This window comes from Siphateles boraxobius, unplaced genomic scaffold (assembly GCF_051911475.1).
Source record: "Siphateles boraxobius isolate OS27281-9 unplaced genomic scaffold, OSU_SipBor_1 31, whole genome shotgun sequence".
Taxonomy (NCBI): domain Eukaryota; kingdom Metazoa; phylum Chordata; class Actinopteri; order Cypriniformes; family Leuciscidae; genus Siphateles; species Siphateles boraxobius.
The window spans coordinates 9,370,382-9,395,411 of NW_027508931.1; the positions used below are offsets into that span (position 1 = coordinate 9,370,382).

The 25,030-nt window shown below is 38.9% G+C and overlaps 1 long non-coding RNA gene across 1 annotated transcript; it reads left to right on the forward strand.

Annotated features, from left to right (window-relative positions):
- On the forward strand, positions 1–24,574 carry LOC143697051 (uncharacterized). The gene is made up of 2 exons (XR_013186156.1): positions 1–249; positions 23,203–24,574. It is a non-coding gene; the product is annotated as an uncharacterized LOC143697051 (long non-coding RNA).
- The last annotated feature ends 456 nt before the right edge of the window (positions 24,575–25,030 follow it).

Genomic DNA, 25,030 nt, shown 5'->3' on the forward strand with positions numbered 1-25,030 from the left:
ACGCACAAACACAAGTGTGGGACAAGCTGTGGGTCTTGCCCTGGCCCAGTTTCTCCGAGTGCCTCAATGTGTTAGACACGCGCGTGTGGCATTAGCGGGACGCTTGCTCTCTGTGTGGTCTGTAAGACTATATGAGCATGTATCGGTCATACGTGCCTGACTCAGTTTCACATGGATCTACTGATACTACACACAGCGTTCCTTTAGGGAGCTAATGACCGATCAGCGCTTTCATTCAGCTTTTGTTCTGTGAGTATGTACAACTGCTTGAATTACTTTAAAGGACTCTTTCATCGCATCTGCCATTTATTTATTACTACAGCTGTTACAGAGTTCCTACATAGTGCTGTGGTCAAATTAGGACAGCAGATGTACTTAGTTCTTCCCTCGTGATAATAATAATAATAATAATAATAATAATAATAATAATAATAATAACAACAACAACAACTAATAATAGCTTTTTACATTTCCAAAAGAAAATGTGAGTGGTGGTTGCCAATGCGTTGCTATCCAGATTCTAGGATGTTTCTGGTGGTTTCTACGCCAAAAATAATAGCACAACACTATTTAAAAATCCCCAAAATTTAAGGTTGGTTGGTTGGTTGGCCAATATTAAAATTAGATACTATTTTGTATAAATTAACAATGGAACAATAAAACTAAAATCAATAAGTTAAATGCTACATAGTACCACACCACTATTTAACAATCCAAAATATATAAATACATAAATACTATTTTGTTTAAATAAATACAAAATAAAACAATACAATTTAAATTGATCATTTAAATGTGACAATTGAATTTAGGAATCACAATATAATATGCAATATGAAATTAAGATATTCATTTTGAGATATGCTAAAAATTACATTTAACAGTGTTATTAAAGGTGCAATGTGTAAACATGTTGAGTATCTATTAACAGAAATGCAATATGACATCCATAATTATGTGTTCAGTGGTGTATAAAGAACTTACTTAATAAACCGTAATGTTTTTATTACCTTAGAATGAGGCATTTATATCTACATAGGCGCGGGAATCCCCTTCTATGAAGGTCGACATATTGTGACGTCTAGTTTCTACCGTAGCCGACAGCGAACAAACAGCGTTAAAGAGCGCGTTTCGTCACTACCTTGAAAGAGAAGCCGCATAAAGCTAGAAGCTAGCCATAAACACCGTGAGTAGTGACTTTTCCCTTGTCAGTGGTGTTAAATATGTAGTTGGATTGTTTCATGTAACTTAATTCTTCTCCCTCGCTGTGTTATGGCTTTGCTATGTGGGGATAAATGTGCTGGTTACGTTCGTGAGACAGCTGATTAGTACTCTTGTCATTGACCGTAAAACAGTTACAGGAATCACCAACCCGTCGATCTGGGAAGCATTTTAAGTCGATCGAGTTTCCAAAATCAGAGAAAAAAAGCCTATTGTGTGTAGTAAATGGTGTCTAGGGGATGCGAGGCGCGCGCGCTGTTACAATCACGTCATTTTTGCCGCACGCACCTTTGGGCTCATGCGGACGCGTCGAGTTTAAACAAGGCTTAACGCTTTAACCAGCTCAGCCACAGTGACAGCTCATATTAGCCATCTAAACTTTTACTACCCTGTTAGAAAAAATATATAGTTGCATAGTTTCCTGTGGTTCTTCTCCCTCGCTGTATTATGGGTTTGCTATGTGGGGAGAAATGTGCCGGTTACGTTCGTGAGACAATCAACTAATTACTATTATTATATTATATATTAAGACCCTTGGTCCTCACCTGACTATGACTTTGTAAACTTTATCCATGATGTGGTTTATAATGGACTGTGGTACAGAAACTTGGTTTATTCTGGCTATTCTCTGCCGTCTCAGACGACGATGTTTGTCCCGTTTGAGACACGGTAGCTTCTTCGAAAGGGAGGGGTGAGCAGTGGGCTGAGCCCTTAGTGTAAACTCGCAACCGAACCGCTAGATGTCGCTAAAAGTCACACACTGCACCTTTAAATTATTAGTGATATTTATTATTGCACACACATTTCATTTCTCATTACATATTATTTCCTTTGATATATTGTACAGCCTGTGAATACTTACAACCGTTAATAAAGATCAAATCAGGAGGTACCAGGAAGTGCTAAAGCTATACAGAAATCAACTCCAGAGACACCCTGATCACTTCCATGAAGCGCACGACACTATAAATATGCAAACACATAGACACGCTCCTCCATTACCCTAAAGGCCTTGTGTTGGAAGACGGTGTGGAGAGTATCACACTGACTGCTGATTGGACATCTTCATGTCTGGAGTCCATGTGTCTTCCAGTGTCTCTGTTTCCACTGGCACGCAGGAGGTCAGCATGTATATGTCCGACCTCTTATTTTTAGTGGATGTAAACAGTATGTGTGGCGCTCTTGTCAGTTATCTCAAAGTTTGAGTGAGGCTCTGAAGATGGACGGGTCAATTAGTCGGGTCAAGGTCTCTCCTCAACATTCTTAAAGTGACATCCATACTGCACAGGGTTAAAACTTTACCTCTGACAGTCTGGGCAGATATACTTTTAAAGTGACGTGCAGAATGTCATCTCAAGGAGTCTCTAGAAAGCAATTCTGTTTGTCTGCAATTGTTTTCAGAAGAATAAAGGGATGTGACGCAGGAAAAGCGACTGATTCGGCTTCAATGGCTGTGTCTGAAACCAAAAGCAAAAACTGATCTCCTGTCTATGCATATTAATCTGATTATAAATGTGCATTGTTTTAAATTTATGAATCAATTTAAATTGGAAATAAGCATAGTAGGCATTACATATTTATTTGTAATATTTGTTTATCATCTTAAAGTACACTTGAATTAGTTTTAGATCATTTTATGGTGCCTTGGACGCCTGTCTGAAACCAGTGTCCTTAAAAGGTACCTTCAAACAAAAAAAGCAGTATTATTATCATTAATTAACTAATTTTAAAATTATAAACATTGTTGCTAACAGAAAAAGGGCGGGGGAAAAGGTGAAGCTAAATTACATTTAAATTAATCCAAAATTTGTTAAAATTAAATAGGAATAGGCCACAAATAAATTTTAGGGTATGTTTACAAAACAACGATGTGTTTAAAACGGAGAAGTTTTTCCTTTGAGTTTTCCACATACAGATGACACCATCATCAAAACGATCCCCATTCACACGAATCCGCGAAAACGACTTAAAACCTTGTATTCTGCTGGCAGGCCATTAGATGGAGATGAAACACTATAGACTGAACACGTAATACGAATGTGCATGACGTCATCGTCTTCAGAGATTCACATTTTTGTTGTTTACACGGAGACAGTTTTCAAAAACTTGCATTTTGAAACCCGTTTTCAACACTTTGCATTTTTTCGCATCCAAAATGCCTTTGTTGTCAAACGAACGGCCAAAATGCATAAACGTTTTACGTTTTTAGTTGGAAACAGTTACTCATCTTTATGTCATATATGCATATATATGCATTTCTTTCTTCTGCAAAACATAAAAAGATATTTGAAGATTGTTGGGAACCAAACAACATTGGAGCCCATTGACTTTCATTGTATAAATATCTTGTGTAAACAGCCCCCTAAATAGATCGCATTCCAGGAATAAAACCTCTCTGCATTAATCATAATGCCACTAGACAGCAATGACACAATATTGTGCTGACAAATGCAACATCTTTAAACTTAAAAAAAAAAAAAAAAAAAAATTCTTAACTTAAACTGAGATTTGGAAACTGAAAAACTTGAAAGTTAAAACTTAAAAGACAAACTGAAAATTAAATACAAATTAAATATTCAATAATATAATAACCTGCTGTGAAGTAACTTCTGACTGAGCCATAAGGCTGTCTTTGGCTTCAAACACATCGTGTGTGTGTGTGTGTGTGCGTGCGTGCATGTGTGCGTGTGTTCGTGCGTGTTTGTGTTTGTGTGTGTGTGTGTACATTAGCGTTAAGTGTGTGTAGGTGTTGTGTGCTAGGGAGTGCATGATGTGATAGTATGTCTCCTAGAGTCGCAGTGGCCACTTATCTCAAACTATCAGCATGTCAGTATGTGTGTGTGCTTAAAAGCAAAGGCCTGCATCCCATCCACACCTCTAATATAAAGTGGTTGATGGCGACTTTCAATGATGACATGCGTTGGACAAACAACCCTTATGTATGTGTGTGAGAGAGAGAGTGCGAGGGATTTGATTAATGGAAAGACTGAGGCTCAGATGTCACACAGGAATCAGGTGTGAGTCTGATAAGTTGACCGCATCCCCTGAAAAGCCCCCTCATTATCCTCTTTAAGTGAGATGGAAGGAAGTGGAGGCAGTTGAAAAGGGTACTTCAAATAAACTGGGAAATCTTTATGTCAGTTTCTTAGCCATACAGAATTCTGTTCGGAAAGGAGTAGTTATGTCATGACAACTCTAGGAGTGTTTGGAATGGTAATGGATATGACAATGTTGATATATTTGGTCTTGGCAGAATAGATCTGCTGCTGCTGTTTTTGCTGTTGTGAGGAAGTAAGACATGTTTCTGCTGTACAATAGCATACATGAATTACCCGTAGCAGATCTAAACAGGGTGAGCTGGGGAAGGTGGAGGGTTTCTGAAAGCACACTGCAACTGCTATAGCAAATGCTGACCAAGTATTTGAAGGTTGAGCAGTGAGCTCATAGGCTACTGATACAGCAGGAACAGATTACAAACAGACTGAGTTAAGGACCTATCAGCCTGCGCCATCTAAAGTTTCATGACAGAACTTTGTATTCCAACACATTTTTTTTTTATGCATTCCCCTTCATGATGTTCTAAACCAGTTCGGCTTTCCATGGTGTAAAAAAAAAGGATACATTTTGAAAAAAATGTAGTTAGTAGTAATGATAATACGTTTGCATAATTATATTGAACTGGGGCTGAGGTTTTCAAGCTCCAAACGGAATGCAAAAGCACTATTAAAGTACCAGTTAAAATGAACCAAACAGGATTTTCAGCAAATTATAACGTATAGGGAAAATCCACCCAAAAATATAACTATCATCATTTACTCATCCTTATGTCATTCTAAACATATATGCATTTCTTTCTTCTGCGAAATATAAAAAGATATTTGAAGATTGTTGGGAACCAAACAACATTGGAGACCATTGACTTCTATTGTATGGAGAAAATATCTTCTTTCATGGTATGGGATTTCAAGAAAGTCATGGGATAACAACAATGGGATATATATATATATATATATATATATATATATATATATATATATATATATATATATATATATATATATATATATATAACGGAAGCATTTAAAAGTTCTGCTCAACAAGAACAAAAATGAGAGATAAAAAATATCAATATACCTCTCAAAATACTTTTTTTTTAAATACAATATTCTTTTAATATTGGTTAGATTCTTAATTTAGCACAATAACATTGATATGAATTGCTTATTCATATTCAAATGTATTCATGCGGAGAGAAATTCTTTCTCCAGACCATATGAGTTCCACCACCTGAATAAACATACTAAAACAACAGGTGAAAAGGCGCCCTTTACAAGTCATACTGGTTGCCAGCTGAACGATTACTCTCACCCTTAAGAAAGTAAAATCACAAATAAAATCTCTTTAAAATACCAACATCATCTTCTACACTACTGATATGGGATTTCAACAAACTTTTCTCATCAAAGTCCAAATGGCCTGAGCTATTTCATCCACATATTACCTAACATTAACAAATGTTAATAAATGCTGTCCTTGTTAATTCATTAACTAATGTTAACAAATGAGATTTTATTGTAAAGTGTTACCAATGCTTTTAAGGAATAACCTCTGAGCAAAAATAAAAAAATAAAAAAAAAGTATATACGTATATAAAAAAGTATACTCTAAGATAAACAGAACAATGGGAAAGGACTTCTAAAGTTTTTCTGCATTTCGGTCTCACTGTCCTTCACAACTTGGCTTTAACAATAGGAAAAAGGCAATACACTACTGAGCATGTCTCAATGGCCATTTCCTGCCATGTTGCCTATATCCTATCGTTTACTCAGCCAATGAAGATGTTAGATGGCATGTTTCAAGGATCACGCTGTACCACACAAGTTCCATTTCGACATGATATTCTCAGAGCCCTGTGACATATGACACCACGTGAAAGAAAAAAAAGCGATGATGATTGTGCCGACTAATCGTTTTTTTGCATGACTTTGCATTCTTTGCATGACCATGAAGGGCAGACAAACTGTTTAATGTCGTTCATCTGTGAAGTATTTGGCACAGACGAGGACTGGGAAGTCTCTTACATGCCCGTGACTGTATCCTTCATGCTTTCTGGAGTATGAAATGACACTATAGCCTCTGTTGGAATAAAGCAAAAGCTGGATGGGTTTGATAACCTTTAACTATGGGCATCACGGATCAAAACTTTGCTCACATTCCGTGTTTTTGACCTTCTGAATGTCCATTATGCAGTATTTGGCCTTTAAATTTCTTTACAATACGATTACATTTTATTAACATTAAACACATTAACAAACTAATCATGTAACAACACTTCTTGTAATAAATAAGAATTTATTCATAGCTATTTTCATCGCAACACTTATTATAAGAACAAAAATATCTGTTAACATTAGCCAATGCACTGTACACTTGCATTAACATGAACATTCTTAAGTAAGATTATATAATAAATGTAGTAAAAAATATTTTTACTCATTGTTAGTTCATAGTTAATGCATTCAATTTCTACCAAATTTCCTTTGGTCTGCATTTCTCGATTGGAAGAGTTGGGCAGCATCCGAAATCGCATACTCTCTTGAGTAGGTACTTATTTTAAATAAGTAATTACTTCACAACTGCTAAAAATGTATGTTCTATAGTATGAATGTGCGTAGTATGAATATAATCTGGACGTACTACATTGGCCATGTTGTCATTATCATGTGTCCTACTAGCGTGAGTTGCGTCACTTCACTGCCATTCACAAATCCTCTCATGTGGCCTCATGGGATAGTAAAGTGTCCATTGTATGCACACTTCAGAATTTCCCAGGAAATAGTAGGTCACCCAGGTACTTTTTGCCTACTCTTTTATGAGTTCTGTGAATTCGGATATACTTATTTAGTCACCAACTGTTTTTCCACCTACTACATAGTAGGGAAGTATGCGATTTCAAATGCAGCCTTGCGTTTTGTCTTCAATCCCAGAATGCATTGCACTCTGCACAGACTGTCAATGAGGACATGTTCATTTTGAACAAAATATTGTAGGTCAAATTCAAGACTAAATGGAAAAGGAGTTTTTGATGGAGATGAGCCAGGAAAAATGAAGGTTAATGCAGAACTAAAATAACATACGTCTGGACAAGCTTTCCTGTTATGCTAATGTCGCTCTTTTAGTTAGAATAGCCACTCCTGATTATATTAAACAGAACATGTTGGTTATACAGCACGGTTAGATCTTTAATCATGGCTGACACACTGGACGGGTTTCTAGACCTTATTAGTGCTCGCAGGTTTTTTGACTCATTCTTCAGAATAGGTTATTTTGGTCATTTGCACGATGGTCTGGATCCCTCACGGCTCAGGTGCTGAAGCGTGGAGCAATGATGACCATCTACAGGGATTTCAAACAGACTTGCCATCTGCTTCAGATTACAGCAACCAATGTGGCCCACCAATAAACCAGCCAGCGAGAGAGGTGGCATGAGTACAGGTCTCATCAATCACTTTCACTTCTTCTCACTATCTAACCAGACTCCCAAAAACTTTCTCCCACCTGTGTTGTGGCCGCAGCTGCTAGCCAATCAAAAACGCAAGTTTACTTCCTTTATAAAATTATATTTTACTTGTTGGCACCATGTGTGGAATAAATGTCATACTAGTTGAATGAGCTATTGTTTTAAACGTACGGAAAAAGCAAAAAATACTATATCTATAAGTCTACTCCGGCTCATATTTGTCCCAGTGAAGGTTCTCTCAACACTCACTCAACAAATGGTAGTTGTTATGGTGCCATTTCAGGTGCATTAATGGAAATGAAAACATCTGCTCACTCTCAGACGTTAATTAGTGGTGATAAATCACTGGTTAGAGAGTTCCTCTGAGATGAGATGTCTCATTCTACCAAATCCATAGTCGTCAGAGTCAGTGGTTATGGACTATGACATTGGAGGGTTAGTTAATGAGGCCACTAAGTTAATCAACATTACCTAATGTGAGGCAAGGAAAAAGCCTAAAAACAGACCTCTTTTCTTGCTTCAGTGCACTATTTTCCCTATTCATTATTGTTCACTATTTTGGACAATATAAATGGATCTACCCTACCAATCAAAATATACATTTTTAAAGAAATGAATAATTTTATTCATCAAGGAATTAAAGTAATGAAAAATAATTCTGATATTAAATTTCTGAAGGTTCATGTGACACTGAAGACTGGAGTGATTATGCTGAAAATTCAGCTTTGCTATCACATGAGTAAATAACACATTTATTTTAAAATATAAAAATACAAAACAGTTCTTTTTGATCAAAATAAATCCAGCCCTGGTCAAGATAAGAGACATAAAAAAAGTAAAATGTACATCACAAATATAGCAGTCAAAAGAAATATATATTTTTAATGTTTTTGAAAGAAGTCTCTTATGCTCAACAAGCCTGCATTTATTTGATCAAAAATACAGAAAAAACTAATACTGTGAAATATTATTACAATTTAAAATAATTGTTTTCTTTTTTAATATTTAAAATATAATGTATATCTGTGATGCAAAGCTGAGTTTTCAGCATCATTCAGATCTCCAGTCTTCGGTGTCACATGATCCTTCAGAGATCATTCTAATTATGCCAATTTATTATCAATGTTGGAAACAGTTATGCTGCTTAATATTTTTTTGGGAACCTGTGATACTTTTTTCCGGATTCATTGATGAATAAAAAGTCAAAAAGAACAATATTTATTCAAAATAACGTCTCAGGTTACGTATGTAATCCTGGTTCCCTGAGAGGGAACTAGACGCTGCGTTGAGACGCGGTTGGAATGCTCTGCGTGATTGCGTCATGAAGCATGTGTATAATCAGTCCAACGGAAGAGCAAGACGTCATAGGCGGGTGACGTCATAGACCAGGAAGCTATAAAGCACCCCTGAAAACAGACCGCAACAGCTTCTGATAAGCCTGAAGCAAGTCGATCAGGGCATGCAGGAAGTATGGCAGGAGAACGCAGCGTCCCGTTCCCTCTCAGGGAACCAGGGTTACATACGTAACCTGAGACGTTCCCTTTAAAGGGAACTAGAGCTGCGTTGAGACGCGGTGGGAACCCCATACCCACTACGCCATAAAGAGAAATGCCCGTTCTGTTTGAAGTCCTTGTGCACACTAAGAAGCAAGCAACCTAGCCCCGGGAGTGGAGAGGTCTAAGTCATAGAATCGGACAAATTGTAGGTGGTGAGGACCAGCCTGCTGCATTACAAATATCCTGAAGGGAAACCCCCGAAATTAAAGCCTTAGAGGCTGCCATACTCCTTGTAGAATGGGCCCGAACAGCCATAGGTGAAGGCTGTTCGGCCGCTTCATGAGCAAGTGAGATAGCCTCATCTACCCACTTCCTCATTACCTGTCTCGATGCAGGGCAACCTTTCTTGGTTGAACCGAAGCAGACAAATAACTGCTCTGATCTACGCCACAGGGCAGCTCTGTGAACGTAGTCATCCAAAGCCCTAACGGGACATATCAGATTGAGACTATCCTGATCTGGGGTATTAAAAGGTGGAGGGCAAAAAGCCTGCCGCACAATAGGACCCGCCACATTAGTGGGGACCTTAGGAATGTAACCCGGCCTAGGGTGTAAAAATGCTATCACCATACCAGGTGCAAATTCCAAACATGAAGGAGCCACCGACAGGGCTTGCAGATCTCCAATTCTCTTGATGGAAGAAATAGCAAGTAAAAATAAAGTTTTTAGTGTAAGGAATTTCTCTGAAACCTCTTCCATAGGCCCTCAAGTAAAATGGCCAAATCCCAAGCCGGTGCTTTAGAGTGCAGTGCAGCCCTCATCCTCAATGTACCACGGAAAAAACGAATAATAAGAGGATCTCTCCCAAGAGAAGAAGCCCCCAGAGGGGTGCGATAAGCAGATATAGCCGCTACGTACACCTTTAAGGTGGAGGAAGATAATCCAGCAGAGAAACGGTCTTGTAGGAAATCGAGAACTGTATCAACCGGGCAGTTAAGAGGATTTAAAAAACGTTCTCTACGCCATGTAGAGAACAGTTACCATTTCAATGTATATAGTTTTCTCGTGGAAGGAGCTCTGGATTGAAGGATGGTCTCAACGACCTCAGTCGAGAGACCGGATTCTATGAGCTTGGCCCCCTCAGAGGCCAAGCCCACAGTTTCCACAATTCCGGGTAAGGGTGAAATATCGTGCCCCCGTTTGGGATAGCAAGTCCCTTCTGATAGGAATCTCCATAGGAGAGCCGTCTAGAAGGGACACTAGGTCCGAGAAGCAGACTCGGGCCGGCCAGTGCGGGGCTATTAATAATAGATGAGCTCCTTCCTGGCGAACCCTCTCCAGAACTCCCGGGAGCATTGATATCGGGGGGAATGCGTACAGGTGCAGCCTCGGACACACCAGCACCATAGCGTCCAGTCCTAGAGGAGCTGGATTTGTGAGGGAGAACCATAGCGGACAATGGGTTGTATCGTATGATGCGAAAAGATCGACCTGAGCTTGACCAAAGTTCTCCCATAGGAGCTCCACCACCTCGGGGTGAAGTTACCATTCCCCGGGCCTCAGCCCCTGCCTCAACAGGATATCTGCTCTGATATACGAGACCATCAGTGTGTTGTCCGGACCCTCTGCCGAGCGACCAGTCATGATCACTCCCGACTTGTGAGGGAAGCATCCGTCGATAGCATTATGCGTCGACAAGAAGCCCCCAACACTGGGCCTGGGCGAGGAACCAAGGTTCTTCCACATGACCGAGGCACGTAGGCATAGCCGCGTGACCTTGATCATGCGAAAACGAATTTCCCCTCGGAGAAAACCCCTTGGTCCTGAGCCACCACTGCAGGGGTCTCATGTACAGAAGGCCAAGAGTAATTACGTTGGACGCAGCTGCCATGAGACCCAACAGTCTGAAACTGTTTCACAGTGAGTGACTGGCCTAGATAAACCCATATTACACCTAGAAAAGTGGTCCTCTGAGCTGGGAGGAGCACACTCTTCTTGGCATTGAGTGGCAACCCCAACATCTTTAAATGAGACAGAACGGCATCTTGATGCCGAACTGACATATGCTCAGATTGAGCTAGGATCAACCAATCGTCGATATAATACAATATGCGAATGCCCTGGAGTCTCAGAGGAGCCAGAGCTGCATCCACGCATATTATAAAGGTGCGGGGTGATAACCTAGGCCGAATGGAAGAACCCGATACTGGTATGCTTTGCCCCCGAAAGCAAACCTCAGGAACCTCCTGTGATGAGGATGGATAGATAAGCGTCCTTTAAGTCTATTGTGACAAACCAGTCCTCGGACTAAATCTTTGACACAATCATATTTAGCGTAAGCATACTTTGAACTTGAGATTCTGAAACCTGCTGTTTAATTGATGCAGGTCTAGAGTAGGACGAAACCTCTCATCCTCTTTCGGAAACAATGAAGTAATGGCTGTAAAACCCTGACTGTCTGCTGGGAGGAGGAACCCCTTCAACAGCTCCTTTCGCAGAAGTGTCAGTACTTCCTGCTCCAAAACCAAAGCCTGCTCGGGGTACACCACAGTGGGGAAGACCCACTGTGGAAATCTGGAATCTGGGTGGACGAGAACCAAACTGAATTCTGAACCCTTTTCTATAGTGTGCAGGACCCACTGAGAAATGTGTGGCAGTAGTTTCCACGCTGCCAGAAATTCTACAGGGGAACCAGTCTCTAAAGACTGGCCTCTGGATTTGGCTGAACAGTCACTACGGTGCCCTAAAGCGGCGAACCGCCAGGGAACAACCGAACTGACCGTTCTACGACCCTCCTCGGAGGATTGTATGGGGACGCTGAAACCTCGGTGCCCTGAACGGCGATCCAGCAGGGAACAACCGAACTGGCAGCGCTGCGACCCTCCTTAGAGAGTCGCACCCCAGAGGGCGACGAGGAGAAACGATTTCTCAAAACCGTCCCCGGAGGAGCCCTCAGAAGCCTGATAGCCTTGTTTTTTGTTTTGTTTTTTTGCGGAAGGACTTCTTGTCTAAGCTTTATTAGAGATGACGACAGTCCACAGATCTTGCCTACCTCTTACTAGCTTAGTTACTACGACCCTCCTCGGAGGATCGCAGGAAAAAGCAGGCACCTCGGCACCCTAAAACGGCGAAGCGGCAGGGAGACTGCTCTACGACCCTCCTCGGAGGATCGTTTGGGGACACTGACACCTTGGTACCCTGAACGGCGAACCGGCAGGAAAACCGAACTGGCAGCGTTGCGACCCTCCTTAGAGAGTCGCAACCCAGAGGGCGCCGAGGAGAAACAATTTCTCAAAACCGTCCCTACCCCGGAGGGGACCACCCTTAGAAGCCTGATAGCCTCGGCATCAGGTCTTCTTCTTTGCACTCTGTGCTAAGAGGAGCTTAGTAGGCCGAGACTGCTCCCGCCCAGCAGTCTCAGGAACATTAGATTGGTGAGGAAGAAACCTCTGGAACGCCCCTGAAAGGTTTATTTCTTAGTTTTCTTGAAAGCGGAGCGACCAGAAGAACAGACATATTTTTATCTTTATTTTTCTTAATATTTTATATCAGAAAAACATATATATATATATATATATATATATATATATATATATATATATATATCACTCCGTGGCCACCAGCAGGAAAACAACCGAACTGGCAGCACTGCGACCCTCATCAGAGAGTCGCCCCCCAGAGGACTCAGAGGAGAAATGATTTCTCGGAACCGTCCCTCCCCGGTATAGTTTAACTGTTTTTGCACAACACAATTCTCAAATAGCGTCAATGCTGACATCCTCACATTCATCCAAGTCCTTTAGGGGTAGAACGGTAAATGTATTCGCATTGAACCGAATCGGTACGGGCGTCACGGTTCGGTGCACGAATTTACACGTAGAATACACGGTATAAAAATAAAGAAAACTCTAAATAGCGATACAATTCGCTCAATTCGCGTTTGGTCTAAACGGAGCATAATGAACAGACTGCGATGTCAATATTGCAATGCTGAAGTGTGTGTGTACGCGCGCGAGAGAGGGAGAGGCGCGGGCGCGATCGAACTGTGTGTGTATGTGAGAGAGAGAGAGGCGCGGGCGCGATCGAACAGTGGAAACAAAAACTGACGCCGTAAACATATAATTCAAACTGCAAAGTGTTTAAAGTCCCTGTAAAGGCAATTTAAAAAAAAAAATTCTAAACACATTATAAATGTTAGAAATGTATTGCTAAATCACATTACAAGGACTGTGAACTGTGAAGTACTGAATTGTGGAGTTAGACCGTTAAACAGTTTTTCACCATTGATATTTTACGGATTTTTTGGGCGGGGCTAAAAGGGTACTCGATGACGCACTGGAGTGCCTGAGCTCCTGGCCCTGCCCCTACCTGATGACGCACTGGAGCCCTTGAGGCTGGCCGCTCCCTTAACAATATAAATAGAGCATATTCGCATCAGTTTGCCGCTCAATCGCGAGTTACTGTCAGTATTATTAGTTACTACAGCTTACAGTTTGCTAGTTAGCTATGTCTTCGTCACGGAAATGCGTACTACCTGGATGCGATCACGTACAAAACAGATTGGTGTCCTTATTTAAATTTTCAAGAAGAGGTGGATTAATTTTGTGAAGAGCCACCTTGATGGAGAGCTGAGGATCACCACCAAAACCCGCCTCTGTAGTGATCATTTTACACGGGATAGTTTTATAAACTTTCGTCGGAGACAACTGGGATTCACTGATAATTCGCTGTTGTGTTACTGCTGAATGGGGCCGAACGACTATCTCCCGCCTCGGCCTTCAACCTGTCGCGCCGACAACTGGTGACATCATCGGCAGTGCGTGCCCACCAATGAGTGTAAGTTGCCTTGTGCGCTTATGTTATAATTAACCTAATAAGCTGCTAGGAGCATCCATTCCGGCTGTAGCGGGTGACAGTTGATTGTGGCGACGGCAGCTTTACCACGAGTGGGCGTGGTTTCAGCGCAGTCAGCGGACACGCCCCCAGCGTTTGAAAGCAGAGACTACTGCTGATTTTTTCAAGATTTTGATAGCTTATTTTATGTACTTGCCGACTTTTTTTATCATTCAAATTTGGCTGGGTGTCTAATAACACATTTTTCTGTGATATGACAAACTCAGAACACATACTTCATTTTGACTTTACAGGGACTTTAAACATATTTGTGTACACTCGCAATAAAACACAACATTGTGCTTTTGTCACACTCTCTTGTCAAACTGTAACCTACAACTATCACCCAACCAAAATCGCACACACACACACACACACACACACACAGTTTTACTTTTAAATTACACATTCTACATTGATTAAAAAAAGAAAATCAAACGTGGTTTTTAATGGTAGCCTAGTATTATTTTATACGGAAATCAATTATTTATAATTCAGATGAGAATAAAGTTAGGGTTAATTAAAATTAAGAAAAACAAATATATTGATCTGAAATATGGCAAATTAATTTTAAATTCATTCAAACATACCAAACATATCGCAAGGTCTTTGTCTTTTTATTAATTTAATTAATAAACTAATTAAATTATATAAAACTATTGTCAGTGCACTACAAATAAACTGGTTCTATGCCTTTATTAATATAACTTATTTAAAAAATACAAAGCTTAAGACATTTATAAAAATGCCTTCTGCATTTTGGTTTTGCTTTTCACTCCATTGTACCGAAATCGTACCGAACCGTGATGTCTGAACCGAGGTATGAACCGAACCGTGACTTCTGTGTACCGTTCCACCCCTAATGTCCTTATATACTTTACCCACCGCAGCGCTGCCTAATAAAAATTAATTTATTATTAAAGATGGCTGGTGAGTGACATCGGGGTTAAAAATTGTGACACCGACTCAGGGGAGAGAAAGCTAGAAAGCGTCTCTTTAACCCAAGGCACTGTCATACCATGATACTTGATACCCATAACATTACTATAGTTAGACTTTTGGGTATTAAACACATAAAATAGAAACCTGTTTATTCCACGATCTCGACACCTCAGTGTGGATAGTGAAAAAAACAGTAGGCCTAGTCCACGACGAGGAGGCTGAGATACAAAGTTTTCCTGCTTTTTTTTTAGATATATTTCATCTAATAAACTCTTTTTGTTTCCACTCTCATAATGTTCAGCTGTCCAGTAAATATTTAACTAGCAACAGCACTAGATAAAGATAGATCCTTTAAAAATCTCCTCTATATTCAACAGAGTTATGAGCTGACATTATTTATTGAAAACTCAAACATCTGCCTTTTTCTTAATACTTTTATTTGTTTTGTTCACTTTTTCTTAACAAAACATTAACAATACTAATTCCTCGGAACTGGAAATCGCAGCACACTGGATCTGGCAGGTGAAAGCTGAGGTAGGGCGGGGCCCGACCCAACCACCGCTGTCAGATCCGTTTGGGAACCCCAAAATGCGAGTCGCCGCCGTGCTTGGGCAACAGCGGGACTCGCACGGGGAGCGCGAACCGAACCGTCCTCCTCGAAGAAAGCCCGGAGGGGACGGAGCGTCCTCACGGACAGCTTCTCACAATGCTCACAGTCAGCTCCCTCGAGAACTAACTGTGGCATGCTCCACTCCCACAAAAAGCTGATGTGTGTGTCCCCACCCGAGATATAACGTGGGCAGGGAACAACACAAAGCTGCTTGCTCTCTTTTGCCCAAATATATATATATTGAAACTTGACAGACAACAATAAATATGACAAGGACAGAATACACACATAGCTTGCTGAAGGCGCAGAAGCTGTCGCGGTCTGTTTTCAGGGGTGCTTTATAGCTTCCTGGTCTATGACGTCACCCGCCTATGATCACGCAGAGCGTTCCCACCGCGTCTCAACGCAGCTCGAGTTCCCTTGAAAGGGAACAATATATATCTTAAACACATTATTGCTGAATAAAATAAATAATGTCTTTCAAAAAAAGAAAGAAAAAACTTTGAACGGTTGTGTATATTCTTAAAAAGATTTCTATTTTAAATAATAGAATATTCTTTTTAACTTTTCTTATTCATCAAAGAATCCTGGAAAAAAATAATATTGTGAAAATTATTACAATTTAAAATACAGTTTTTTTCTGTATTTTTTTTTATCAAATAAATGCAGGCTTGATGAGCATAAGAGACCTCTTTATAAACTATTTAAAAAAAGAAAGAAAGAAAGAAAGAAAGAAAGAAAGAAAGAAAGAAAGAAAGAAAGAAAGAAAGAAAGAAAGAAAGAAAGAAAGAAAGAAAGAAAGAAAGAAAGAAAGAAAGAAAGAAAGAAAGAAAGAAAGAAAGAAAGAAAGAAAGAAAGAAAGAAAGAAAGAAAGAAAGAAAGAAAGAAAGAAAATATAAGAAACAAGGTTATTAAAAAAACGTTCTGCTAGGTGGAAAAAAGAGCCACAAAAAGCATAAAAACTCATGGACAAAAAAAAAAATACATGTGGGTAAATTTAATAATTCACTATAAATATAACTGGATAATCTAATACAAAAACCTCATAGCCTGCATCAACGCTTCAGGACTTTGTCCAGCTCTTTTACGTGTTGCCTGCCAGTAGGTAGCATTTACCTGATTAAACAGTGCATGCTGAGTGTTTCTTTTGGCATTGTTAGCTCTCGTTTACTCAGCTGGGGTTATTATCTTATGTAACATTCATGCAAATTCCAGCATACAGTGGATTTAAAGTAATTAGTATTTTTACATGGGCTTTATTTCAGGTTTTTCACAGCAAAACAGAACAGACTTTTGTTTCTAAGTGATTTAAGAAAAAATATTAAAATAAATTGGCCCACTTCTCATTATTTGTTTACAACAATGCACACAAACCCACACACACAGACACACAGACACACACACACACACACACACACACACACACACACACACACACACACACACACACACACAAAGTTAAAGAGCTACTTAATGTCTATGCCTTTCTATATCTTAGCTCAGTCAATCAAAAACTTTCATAAGACTTTGAAGAGACTCAAAACTAGTATTGCAATGTGCATTAACTGTGGAGTTGTGATTAAAATGCTAGCAACATTGACATGTTTTATGGACAGAATGGGCTGGCTTCCTGGACGCAACGGGTAGCCTGGGGATTGGAACTTGAAATAATTGCGGAGATAAAACGCCTGGACAAAAAGTCTTGACCCTTATCAGCTGACAAAGTATATTCAGCGTTCAGCCTGCCGTGTGCTGTCTGATTTCATTACATTGACAAAATATGAATGCAACTATTCATGCCTGCCGCATGCGCAAGTCAGACCAAATAAATCACCAAACATAATCAGAGTAAATCAGAGCCTCAGAGTAAAAAACAAATAATACTAATCATGAGATAAAGATTAAAATAATAAATAATGTTACATTGTGAGACATTGCAAAATGTGAGAAACAGTCACAATTGTTAGATATAAAGTCAAAATGTGTAGGCTATACAAAGTGATGAAAATGGTGAGAAATAAAAATAAAAACTATTTAAATAAAACCTTTCCTAGTTTTACAGCCAAACTAGCATTACCAATATTTTATCATCATATTTACACATCATATTAGCTATGTATATCAAAAAGACCACCTCCATTTCACATGCATTAGATGCATTTAAGTGTGCAAATGAGTTAATATGAACATTCAAAACGCAAGATGGAAGCTACTCAACTCCGTTCCCATACTCATAATTTTCCCATAGGGGAGATATATCAAAATAAAAGTCTTTACATCAGATAAAAGTAAAATAAAAGGCTACCATAGTCTCAATTGTCTTACCAGGATTCAGGGAAAAGTGTCGACGTGGTCAGTACTTCTGCATCTGTTTTGTTACTCAGGATCTTGTTGTCAGCCACTGTCATTTGCCATTATCCATGGATATAAGGAGATGGTGAAGAAGACTGCATGAAGAAAAGAAGTAAGGGATATTGCAAAAGACATAATCTGACACCAGTTCTGCGGTGTTCTTCAGAAACATGTTACCAGTCAGTTTGCTTTTAATTCCTGTGCAGGGGTGAATCTGATCTCTGTCTTGGCCTTTAGTGAATGGGGGAGAGTGGAGAGTGTATCAGTGATCAATAGAGCACAAGAACACTAAATGACACACTAAAACCTGACACAGGAAACCTGGTTTGTGAATAATTTGTGTGTTAGTGTAGTGATCCAGTACTTATTTAGCGTTTTTAAAGATATATTCATTTGATTATATTTATATGTATAGAATAGATTTCATTTTTTTTGCGCAATATTACTGTTTTACAGTATTTTCGATCAAATAAATGCAGCCTTGGTGAGCATTCATTAAAAGACTTCTTTCAAAAGTTTTAAAACATTTCACTGATATTCTTTTCGGAACCAGGAAATGTTGCATTGTTAAAAAAGTTGCTGCCTTTAATTTTTAAGTACAATCAACTTAGAAAAAAGTAGAAATTTGCTTCACATGTTGATTTACATTTTTGATTACATTTAAAGTCATGTCAAATATGTCGTCATAACTTATTGATCATTTATTTATTTTGTACAGTGTGTGTGTGTCCAGAAAGTTGGTACAGTCATTTGAATCTCAGTGTTTACCCATAGCACGGGACAAAACCGTTTAAATTGATATGATGAATCGAACAAATCTGGAAAATAATGAAGGATGCAGATGTGAGCTACTGTGGGGAAAGCACACGATCCAAGTTGTCCTAAACATGAAAAATGAAAATGCTTCAAACACGCAACAAGCATGGAAAGTGACGAGACTTTACTGTAAGTTGATCAGCTAATGTATTATGTTTGCAATGTTTTTATTGCTGAGGCTTTTTAGGTCATTTAAAATCTGTGATCTGTTACACAGTTCGTTTGCTGGCTTCCATGGCTGCAATACACTGGAAAGAAGAATGCATTCTCAAAGAAGAATAACTGGCTGTGACATTGCTTTTCAGAGAAACAACTACAAGTATTGGAACTTTTGGCTTAAGCTAGTCACAGACTAATACATGTTTGAGCTGTTTTAACTGAAAGCAACTTGCACTGTCTCAAGACACACCAGTCATACTTTTTTTCAAAGGCACGATCATAAAAGCTACTTAAATGTCCTAATGACTGTTTGCAAAGACCCGCCCCTTTAATATGTCCAATGCCACTCTCACGCCACACATTGTGAAAACTACATTGCGGAACAAAGAGGACACTGACGTGCTGACGGACAGGACACAGCAGGTTACTTTTGATATGAAACAAAGTCTCAACTTTCGAATTTGGCCATTTTTAAAAGAAATGTAAACAATAAATACCCTTTTGTGTCTCGTCGATGTGTCGTGACAGATCGCTGTAGTGCCTCAGTTAAAGCTGCTCGTGAACAGATCATCTCTTCCTTCTAGTTTATTTATAGCATCAAATAAACATAACATGATATTCAGAAGGAATGTTGTTTGAACCGTGGAAAGACTTCAGACTCAGTACACTCCGTTTTTCAAGTTCAAGTCCACCGACATTAATTACTTTGTCGGACAAAATAGCGGATTTGGCGGATTATAATTGGTCAGATCGCCTGTCAATCAAACTACCTGCGAAGGGTGAATTGAACTAGAAAGTAGGCTACATAGTCCAGGCTTGTGAAACCGGGCCATGGTATTTATGCTTTAGTACAGTCAAAAAAATGACATAGCCTACAGCACCATTATGCTTTACAGACTTCACAGAAGAAATACTGCAATAATTCTAAATTACTAGGCCTACTTCAAAATCAACGTACATTACACCGAAACTTAATTTTTGTGTAGGCTACATTACACCCAATGAAAGAGCATTTCATGTTCAGTCAGCCAACGTTACATTATGTTGTTTGGAAAATCATTCAATTTCAAGTTAAATTAAATGTCAAACCTTTACTGTGATGTTTTTCAAATTTTTCTCATTCTTTCTCTCAAGGCTTGCCAGGCGCATTCTACAATTTTAGCCAAGTAATAGTGAAAGAGTTAGCTTGATGTTTTGCCTTAACAGATGTTAAAATCCCAGAGGACAAAAGAATGACTGACAGCATTCAATTAATTTTTCTGCTCTGTTGTAGCCTATTCTCTTCAGGAAAAAAATTGAGCTTTTCTTCAGCAAGGCCAATGAAATATGATATTGTGATAGTTTTAAATAATCAGCACAGGAAATAGAATGGTTACGATGGTAAGACGTTTGAATGAAATTATCTCTGTCGTGCACTGTGAGGTTCATTGTGGTTTCCACTGTGCAGCTCTGAAAAATCGCCCAAACTGCTGTTCTACGCAAGCTAACATTCCTCTAGTTTAATCTGGGACAGAGTTTATGCACAGCACAGATTTAAAGCTTGTTAGAAGTGGATAGCCTATTATGTTTTTAGTACCTAACATGCTTGCTGAGCTCCACCAAACTATTATCTTGTGCAGTTTACTTTACGGATGGGTCAGGTCAACTATACAGGTCAATTAGTTGATTTCTTTATTTTTTTTTTAGCTTTAATTATAAATTAGCATGCTAACAGTAACTGTAAAGTAAATCCTCTCTTACAACTTGAGTCTCTAAATGTCAGCTTTTAAAACAATGGCGCTACAGCCACAAACGGAAATTCAACAATACATTTCAAGACGATTATTGTCGGACATGGCCGTTTGATGTCTGATGCTTTTTAGGTTATATCTAGTTACTATCATTGCAAATGACATTGTTTCTCTGTGTTGAGTGATCCATGAAAAGGTTGTGGTGCCCTGCCTCAACCTTTCACCCACAAACCCTGGGAGCACAGGGTCAAAGGTCGGACCAATGGTTTGCGAGTGGAGTTAATTGTCAGGTTATTTTAAATATTGTTTAGGTGGGCAAATTAGTTAAACGAGAAAAAAACCGATCAGTCACAAAAATGCTGTTCAGCATTTTGATAGCATTAGATACGGCATCATTCACAAACTTCAAACATCATCGATAATTATTACCAAACACACTTCGAAATTGAGTATTCTTTCAACTTCCAAAACATCTGCATAGCGATGCTCAGCAACGGCAGGTTTAAGCCAAAAGTCACCCTCCGTCATCTTTGATGTCAGTGACATCAGCGGCCTTTTCAGCGCCCATACTGACCCTAAATCAACAAACATTTGCCCATAACACATGATCAAGAATGAATGCAGATCAGTTCATGCAGAAGTTGTAACTCAATCCCCAACCATCCGACCCTTGACCTCCATACGTTAAATCAATTCAGATAATTATGAGTCCAATACAGGGAGATTATTTGTTTTTTACTAACTCGTTGATGTGTGACATTTTATGTTAATATTTATTGCATTAGTTTAATGTAATTTGTCTTACACTAATGGTGTCTTTTTAACTTTATAAGGGTAGACTAGAAGGAATTCTCTGTAACTACAAGCTCATATTGTTCGTATCTTAAACCAGCTTCGGCCTGTAATTTTATAGATGGTGGTACATAGAAAATCATCATGCTGCCTAAACACAGACATACACATGTTTCCTGTGAATGAAGCCATCACTCCACAGGTGTGTGTGTGTGTGTGTGTGTGTGTGTGTGTGTGTGTGTGTGTGTGTGTGTGTGTGTGTGTGTGTGTGTGTGTGTGTGTGTGTGTGTGTGTGTGTGTGTGTGTGTGTGTGTGTGTGTGTGTGTGTGTGTGTGTGTGTGTGTGTGTGTGTTCAGCATGTTGTGGCAGCGCTCAGGTGGAGAGATCCTGGGCATAAATCAGGTGTGAGCCACAAAGGTACTCATTACCCTCTCAGAGGTAACAACTGTTTCTCTCTCCGTCATACATTCCTCCTTCCCTTCTTCCCTCAGGACACTATCAATATTCTTCCCTTGTCACTGGCTTAAAGGAAGCTCCTTTCTCTCTCTCTTTCTGTCTGTCAGCGCTGCGGTACACATCTGCAGCAGCGTAATTGCCCTGTAATATTCTGCCAAACATACCTTGTACCTCCTTGATATCTCAATCCTGTACTTTTTTTCCCATGACATTTGTTTTGATAAGTCAATCCTGCAGCTCCTTCGTTCAAATCAGTCAAAGAATGTAGTCTTTGACAACAGCGTGATTTTTTAAGCTTTTTGTTAAAAAAAATTGCTTTTTTATGAAACTTACCAACATCCTAGTGTTGATTGAAATAATAATAATGCATTAAGCTAGAATAAAACAGGTTTTTTGTTTGAGGCTCTTTTCTTTCTTTTGATATATTTTTTTGAATGTTCAGATGTTCATGCAACTATATATTCTTGGGGCCATGACAATTTTGGCTGGCGGTGGCTCGCAACTGAAATGCTGGCGGGGAAAGAGTTAAAATAGTAAAAACAAATTTTAAATTGTCAAAATATTTCACAATATTACTGTTTTTACTATATTTTGTATGTAACCTTGGAGAGCATAAGAGGCAAAAACATTTAAAAATATTACAAATCATCTGCACTGTATTTATATATGTATTTCCCAGAATGCCATTACCTTAATTTCTAATAACTTCCGATACAAAATAGCCAATCCAGTTTAAATTATTTGTTTTACATGTCCATCTGAACATTATTACCTGCATACATAAAAATGTACTGCTTAGGCGAGTATAGGTCTAATTGTGTTCAGTTTGATACTAGACTTTCAATATTATTTTAAAAAGGCCTAAATTTATTAAGAATCACAACTGTCCTTTAGTTTTCACTGCATGGGTTCCTGCATTCTCTCTCGGATAGGTGCTCCTATTTGTTCTAACTATTAAATAAACAATGAAGCTTCAAAAACTCTCAAACGCATGGTCTGAAATATTCATCAGCTTTGTTAACAGAGAGCGAGCGAGAGAGCGAACGGTCTTATAAACTCAGCAACAGAGCCGAGAATAATAGATAAGAACCCAACACAGTATTTCAGTGCTCATTTCTCCGTTTTCAACATGCAAAATGATAAATTAATCAGAATCATTCATTCCACATGAAGATTGTATAATTATCTGCATCCCTCTTTTTTGTCCCTCCACAGGCTTTCGGAAAACCGCAGGCTTGCTGTAAGGAATGCGTGAACCCTGTGTGCCGGATGCACCGCGGGAGCAAATCACAGAAAAACACTGCACAAAACTACTGATGATACAACCACAAATTCCTCAAATACTCAGATCTCCGCTGGAGAAGCAGCAAATTTATACAGTTATGATAATGCTGCTTGAAATGGTATGTGGTTTCGCACCAGGTTTAGAGGACTGTAGAGGACACGGTCATCATGTGCCCTGCGTCCACTGGGAGACTGGAAGACACATTAGTCAGTTTGAGTCATATCTGCAAACGTGCACTTTCCGGGATCAAGAGTGGACTGACCTACAACAGTGTCTGCATTATGGCCCATGCACAAGTATAATGTGCCTGAATAGTTTTGTTGACATGAATTTTATGCAACTGACAGAAGTTATGTGATCCATGATATTTTGACACAGACCTAATGCATCATTAGAGGTAGAATTAATCGACTACTGTGCAACCCATAATATATGATGTGTCAAACAGTCATGTATCACATAACTTCAGTTGCGTAAAATTCATGTTAACAAAGCTCTTCAGTGTAGCTGTGCATCATTAGTTTTGCATGATAACATGGGCAAATGTGTGGAATTATGCTCAACTTTACATGAAAATAATGTAAACCTAAAGCACTTTAAATTCACAAAGCACATCAAACTGGTTCTGTGTTAAAGTTCCAGCTTATTAGAGGGTTTACACAGAAATGTGTTGATGCTGTAATAGCTGAAATTAGCCAAGTACTAAATAAGTGATGATTTTAAAACATTTCAGATCACAATCCAGCCCAACACATGGTAGCTGGACAAAAACAGCTTTACTTTCATTAAGTCAGCTGCCAACACTGATAAAATATGCAAAATCAGAGCCAAGTTGCAAAACTGTCCCAATTCAGTCCCGGCATCTTCCAAATGACTAGAAGGAAAATTCACATAAATGCTACCACAATGTCATATTGTCACGAACATTATGTTATTTTGTTTTTGGTTTCATTTTCATTTTCATAGACTTTCAGTTTGTGTTTTCAGTCATATGTGTTCCTTTTAGTTTTCCGCCACTTATTAGTTTCTATGGAGATGCATTAATCATCACAGTTGTTTGTCATTATGTCCCTCATTTGCTTTGTATGCAAGTTGCAGTCTTCAGTGTTCCCGTTTCCGCATTGTTGTTGGTTTCATTTGCTCATCTTGTTTGTATTGCCGTCTGAGTGGATTATTAAAAACGTTATACCTGAACTTCATTGTGTGTTCCTTTCAACTGCTTTACTATATTGTACATGTTTGAAATTCTTTGAGCCATGACTTTTCAAGTTGATGTCAATTAAAGAATCATGGTGAAACAAATGGGTACTGCTCAATTTATTCGTATATTTAATCATTTGTATTGTGTACTGGTGGAAAAAAATAGCTACAAATATTACTAAAATTATATTTAGCCAATTTAAGAGGTGACAAACTACATTTGCCATCAGTCTCTGTGGCAGCATGTGAATGTTAAAATACACACACATACAGTTTTACATTCCTAAAGTGCATCCTTTGCTCTAATGTTTGTTTTAGGGAAAAAAAGGAAATTAAATTAATAAATGAATCATAAAACAAGAGAAATATATTTTTTCTGGAACCAAAATTAAATAAATCGTAATTATAATTTCCAAACTCATAAGTAGTTTGTTTAAACTGACTATTATTAGCATAGACGCACATTAATACAGACAACACTCAACTGAGCCTAATCTATCCGATTTGAATCTTTCTCGCATGCTCTTTCTATCTGTCTCTGTCTCTTTCAGTCAATCC